Raw genomic sequence first — 7,326 nt, 5'->3', positions numbered from 1 at the left:
TCTGTGAGAACATAACACAAAGACTTTGGACTGTCTGATACTGTATATGCAAGCTCCACATGGGGACTCTTAATCATATTTTAAAATTTAAAATCATATTTTTTTCTCTTGGATCTCCCATTAATGTGATGTTTAACTGGGACACAAAGGATGCAAAATCTTTCAAATATATCGGTAACACTTTACATTAAGGTCACATTTGTAAAGGGTTTATAAATGGTTTATAATTATAATCTATTATAAATAATAATCTATTATTCAATTATAAACCTTTTACAAAAAGTTATAAGTCATTAGACTGATCGATATTCACTTGGTGCTTGCCAAATAGGGAGCTTGCAATCAGGAGCCAGTTATTAATGAGAACCGGTCTGCCATTGCTGTTATAAATGCACTTATAAATGCTTCGAAAACTAACCCTGATGTGAAATAATGCAATATGATTTGCAATTGTTGCATAGTGGTTGCACAGCTGGGAAATTATATTTGTTTTACACTGGATGTGGGTAATTATGGGTGTAATTACTCTTATTTAATGTACTCTATCTATCTATGCCTCTATCCTACAATTGCCACCATGACCACCCTCATCAGATATAGTTGAAACCTCCACTTATTGATTAATGTCTGGTATGGCAAGACCTCATTGGACAACAGCAATGGCAGACCGGTTCTCCAAGCCTCTCTGGGTACACTTTTATAATAAACATTTTGAAAATGTATTAATTAGCAACAACAATAATATGTCATGATAATTGTCTAATACTGTAATAATGTATCTATAAAATGTCTCTATAGTCCAATGAGTGCCCTATGTTGTCTAAACAGTGCAATGGTATACTGAAAGATATATAATGTACAGGCAATGCTGTGCTAAGAATCATAGTCTAAAGCAATGATGGTCAAGGTCTGTATATTTGGATTTAATGGCTGCTACTGGGACACAATATACAGGTCACTGTCTGTTACAGCAGGTTATCTGGTTACAATTCAGCATGAATAGTATTTAAACCATTTATAGGGCAGTACTCTGATTTTAAAGAGATAAATAACAAAAAAACATCAGAAACGCGGAACTGGGTTTGACAGCTCTCATGTTGCTATCTTTACTCAGCATTTGGTCAAAACTATCAAGTGATATATGGCTTATGGCCAGCTGCTGCCTCGAAGAAAAAGAGAAAGATGTAAATCACTTAGTGCTAGCAACTTACTTTAAAGTTGATGCTACAAACTAGCTACACAAGCAAGCTAGCTAGATGCATGGTCCTTTTGGTACTGTCATGACTGGCTAAGATAGAGCTACCTAGCTAGCTCCACACCAGTGTGGCTTTGTCGTAAGCTTGAAACAACTTGTAGTTTAAACACCGATAGTTTGCTATATGCTGTGTGGGGCCACTGGTGTTTCTCACTAGCTGGTTAAAATGCCAAATGAGGCAAGGTAGTAGCTACAGTAGTTAGCCAGTATCATCTGTAGCAAACCTGTAAGTTGATGTCCATGTAAAACGCACCATTCTAACTTTATTAACGTATCTATTTTCATTCCGGTGTTACACTTTACATTATGGTCACATTTCATCGGTCAGAAATGTTTATAACTCATTCAATAATGTTGGTAACTCATGAATAAATGGTTTATGGTGTTACACTTTACATTAAGATCACATTTCATGATTAGAATGATTGGTAACGGGCCGCTCGTGCATGTCATCCCTCCTCTCTCTCACCCATCCTTCCTGTCAATCTCTACTATCTCTATCCCAATAAAGGAGAAATGCCCTAAAAAAAAGAAAAAAAGAATGATTGGTAACGTATTAATAAATGTTGGTAAGTCATTCATAAATGGTTAACGGTGTGACATTTCATCAGTTATACATGTTAGTACCTCTTATATGGTCAGAGGTTTTCTCCATAAGTACACAGGATCGAAGAGAACTCATGTGATTTAATGATCAATGTGGTCTACTCATTGATATACCCAAGCCAGCTCAGAGCACTAACCACACATCAGTGAACACAGAGGAGGGGTAAGTAGTGAATATATGAACAAATAAAATCTGTGAACCTGCAAGGTGGACATGTTTCAATGAGGAACGTGTTGACAAGGACATCAGGATTTCAAAGGCCATGGATCAAAAAAACATGGTGACAGCTGTACTGTACATTAATAACTAACATTAATTACTGGCTCCTGATTGCAAGCTCCCTATTTGGCAAGTACCAAGTGAATATCGAACGATCTAAACTGATGGGTTATAACTGTTTTCAAATGGTTTATAATTGAATAATAAATTGGTTATATGTGCTTAATTAACTAATTATAAACCCTTTACAAATGTGACCTTCATGTAAAGTGTTACCAATATATAGAATTAAAAGATTATGTAGGATGCAGTGCGCGCTAACTATCATAGCAGTTGGCTCAAAAAGAGTCTCTTTTATATACAAATACAATGATAAAGAAAAGAGGCTGACGTGATGATGAACTAAGAAAGCAATACATGCGATATTTGCCGTAATTACTAGAAGCTTTCTACCAACGCACCTGTGACACAAGTGTAGCCAACTGTCGTGTCCTCGGTGAGGTTGAGTTGCTGAGACAGACAAAGGTCCACATTGTCGTCGCAGTTAACTCGCAAAGCTAAAGCGAAATGTTCACTGGAAAAGGATACGGAATGCCAAACTGTCAAACAATGAATGGGGAAGAGGCGAGCGAAGTAGTAGCCTCAACCGATCAAGACAACTTTATGTTCACAGGATATAATGTAAGAGGTGGGTTGGGTTGCATGAGCTTAGTACACTGTTGACATGCACGGTTTACTCTTGCTTTACCGATGGTTAACGGATTTAAAGTAATCAAATCCTAGGCGAATGTTGCTTTTTACATGACTGATAGTCCATAGCAATTGTCTAATGTGTAGGCCACTCTAATTATATTATTTCACATATGGTTAAATATTCCTTTACCAAGACAGTTGTAGGTCTATACTACAGCGTTACCCTTCTCGACTGAAGGTTTATATTATTGTAATATTAGTGACTCAATACATAATAATTACTTGGTAAAAGGCCTAACACACTATAGTTATGAGTCCCATAAATAAAGCCGTAAACTCAGACTCAAGGTGTGACCAACCAGTGCACTCAGTTACACTCCTCCCAGTGCGTTAACGTCACAAAAAAGACGGCATTGAATTGCAAAGTGGACTGCCCGAGCTATTGTATAGTGCAGAAAATCCCTTTACTTTTACTTAAAAACATATTACTTTTACTAAGCATCTGAGGAAGTCCATTACGTTCTTTTGCACTTCTCCTGATTCGATTATATCCTGCAGTAATACGCTCAGACTAGTTTCATAATCCACAACAGAAAATCTAAATGACCCCACTACACTTTTAAAAGTTGTTCAATGTTAAGGGCTCCAATTTGCTTCCGCGAAAGAGCGCTGCAATAATTCGGTTCACTACAAAGTGTCTGCCCCGACTAACACAATTTAGCATCAATATAGGCGGGGCAGTAAATTGCAGTGTCGGTGGACTTATCAAGGGGAGTTGGCAAATTCAAACACCTATGATGTTCTACCATCAATATTTACCAATAGGCGAAATTAGAGACTTATTTTATCATAACGGGCAGACCAATGTTGCATAGATCAATCGCCTCCGCTCTCTGTGCCAATTACGAATTAAATCATAGAATCATGTCTTTGATATAGTATAAAATAGGAGAATATCTTAAACATTGTATACAATACATTATAAGAACATATGCATAACTACTTAATAGAAAATACATTTGGAGAGACTGAATCATCCTGAAAGTTCTCAAATTCCACTTTTTCAATGCATGGTCATATTGGGAGGGGAAACTAATATAAACTAGCATACAATAGGTCTGTGTGTCCATCCCTCACTGAATGACAGCCCCTATCTAGGTCAGATGGATTTGGAAGGCACATGGGCTGCCTTCCAAACCGTGGGGATAACACCTGAGATAATTGTCAGATTAAAAATATGAGTTAATGACTCTGCAATCAGGGGAGCAGAAAGCTGTAACAGGAAAGAATCAAGCAGCCCTAGTGGATTTCCTAACATCAATCTTAAGCAAGGCATCAAGCACATCACAAATAGAAAATTGTTGAAACGAAAACAATGGTTCGCTTGTCGTTGACTGAACTCCCAACAAGCCAGCAGGGGTCTGAGAGAGGAAAGCACAGTCAACCGACTGAACATCATCAGCTAAGCAACCATTTCTCTCAAACAACAAACCTCCAGAGATAAAATGCTGATTAAAAGAATCACTTATCCCATTTTTCTCAGTAACAAGGCCAGTCTGTCATAACTTGCTTAGGCAGAGAAGAAGAAGAATTCCCATGCTTCAAAGTATTAACTGTTTTCCAGAATTTAGTAGGATCCCCAGGAGAATCTGAGATAGCATTTAGAAAGTAGCTTGATTAAGCTTTCTTAATAGTGGATGTTCATCTATTTCTTATTTGTCTGAAAAACAGTGAATTTCCATTCAGCCCCCTACACAGCTGCAATCTCAAGTGATAACCGTCACAAGTGATAACCAATGTCTTTAATATTGAAAGCTTTTAATCAATATTTTATTGAAGATGTATCCCTATTCCACAAGGATAAAGTGCATTTCTAGGCCATCAAACTCCCTTTCTCAGATTTATTTTGGATCCTTCTCTGTTTCTGAGGTGCACCAAGCCCTAAGCTCTATTGATTCTAAAACAATCTCCTGACCCAGATGAACTAGATCTGCATCTCCTGAAGCTGGCAGCAGACATCACTGCTGTGCCTATGATGCACATAATCAGCCTCACACTAGTATCAAATAAAATCCCAAAGCTCTGGAAATCTGCATTTGTTTTACCTTTATTAAAGTCAGGTGATCTTTCAAACCTAAATAACATCCAGGCCGACATCAAAACTGTCTGTTCTGGCCAAAGTCCTGGAGTCACTGGTCAACAGGCAGCTGAAAGATTACCTCCAGGAAAACAAATTACTGAATAGTATGCAGTCAGGTTTCAGGTCTAATCACAGCAGGGTCATGGGTACCTTGAAGGTATTAAATTACATTCAGTGTACGTTGTATAAAAATCAGCATTGTGTTTCTGTATTTATAGATTTATCCAAAGCATTTGATACAGTGGACCATGATGTTTCAATTCATAGACTGAGCTGTATGGGATCAATGGTAGTGATCTGAGGTGGTTCATTAGACTATTTAGCAACCTGAATCAGTGTGTGGCAGCAGACAGCTGCCTGTCAGACATCTTAGAGCTGCGCTCAGCTGTGCCATAGGGTCCATCTTAAGGCCTTTACAATATTAATTAATATAAAACAATATTGATACCGCCAGTTTCAGTTTTTATGCAGACAACACTATACTCAAGTGGTAGCAGTCTATCTACGGCTTTTAGCAATGCACAGTTGGCTTTTAATGTTATTCAGCATAATTTGTATGATTTGAAACTTGTTCTTAATTCCTCCAAAACTAAATACATGATATTCTCTCATTCTCATTGTGAAAATCATGTGATTACAACACTGGGTGTTCAATCGAACAAATATCTAAATCTTGGGAGACGAGAAGCCGAGCTTCACAAATCAGATCTCAAACACTAAAGTTTATTACTAACAAAAAGCGTCTGACACTTCATTGTGATCTCGACAGTGCTGTTGGCTGGTCTTCATTGGCTTTACATAGGCTTATATTGTACATTGGTATACTCTGAGGCCATTCATGCTGCTTTATCTATGTTCTTCTTTGATAAAATCTGAAAATAAATACCAGCTTTGCTCTCACTCTGACTTACTCTGAACAGTTTAAAAACTCTAGGAATGTAATTGTCAATAGGGTTTTGTTGTGGTACATACTGTATGATTGATTGTATTGTATTGTATGTTTGTGTGTAACTGCATTGTATGTGTGTCTACATCAGTAATTTCTTTCTGGTGTGTCTGTGTTTCATTTGTTTTTAGTGTGTTATGGTTGTAACCTGTTTGTAATCTACAGTGCATTTGGAAAGTATCGGCATTTTGTTATGTTACAGCCTTATTTTAAAATGGATTAAAAAATGTTTTCCCTCATCAATCTACACACAATACCACATAATGACAAAGCAAAAACAGGTTTTTAGAAATGTTTGCTAATTTATTAAAAATAAAAAAACTGAAATAGCACATTTACATAGAACCTTTGCTATGACACTCGAAATTGAGCTCAGGTGCATCCTGTTTCCATTGATCATCTTTGAGATGTTTCTACGACTTGATCGGAATCCACCTGTGGTAAATTCAATTGATTGGACATGATTTGGAACGGCACACACCTGTCTATATAAGATCCCACAGTTGACAGTGCATGTCAGAGCAAAAACCAGGCCATGAAGTGGAAGGAATTGTCTGTAGACCTCCGAGACAGGATTGTGTCGAGGCATAGATCTGGGGAAGGGTACAAAAAAAAGTTTGCCAAAAGGCACCTAAAGGACTCTCAGACCATGAGAAACAAGATTCTCTGGTCTGATGAAACCAAGATTGAACTCTTTGGCCTAAATGCCAAGCTTCATGTCTGGAGGAAACCAGGCACCGCTCATCACCTGGCCAATACCATCCCTATGGTGAAGCATGGTGGTGGCAGCATCATGCTGTGGGTATGCTTTTCAGTGGCAGGGACTGGGAGACTAGTCAGGATCAAAAGAAAGATAAACGGAGCAAAGTACAGAGAGATCCTCGATGAAAACCTGCTCCAGAGTGCTCAGGACCTCAGACTGGGGCGAAGGTTCACCTTCCAACAGGACAACGGCCCTAAGCACACAGCCAAGACAATGCAGGAGTGGGTTCGGGACAAGTCACTGAATGTCCTTGAGTGGCCCAGCCAGAGCCCGGACTTGAACCCGATCGAACATCTCTGGAGAGACCTGAAAATAGCTGTGCACCGACGCTCCCTATCCAACCTGACAGAGCTTGTATAAGTTTCTCTCCTGTTAAAAAAATTAAATAATAATAATAAAATAAATATATAAATATATAAAGTTGCTTTGGATAAAGGTGTCTGCTAAATGCCATAAATGTAAATGTAAATGTAAGCTTGAGAGGATCTGCAGAGAAGAATGGGAGAAACTCCAGAAATACAGGTGTGCCAAGCTTGTAGCGCCATTCCCAAGAAGACTTGAGGCTGTAATCGCTGCCAAAGGTGCGTTTGTTTGGTGCAAACAAACTACTGAGTAAAGGGTCTGAATACTTATGTAAATGTGATATTTCAGTTTTTATTTTTAATAAATTATTTAATCCATTTTAGAATAAGGCAGTAACATA

Source organism: Argentina silus (assembly GCF_951799395.1).
Source record: "Argentina silus genome assembly, chromosome: 11".
In the NCBI taxonomy this organism is placed as follows: Eukaryota; Metazoa; Chordata; class Actinopteri; order Argentiniformes; family Argentinidae; genus Argentina; species Argentina silus.
This window is presented reverse-complemented; position numbering follows the sequence as displayed.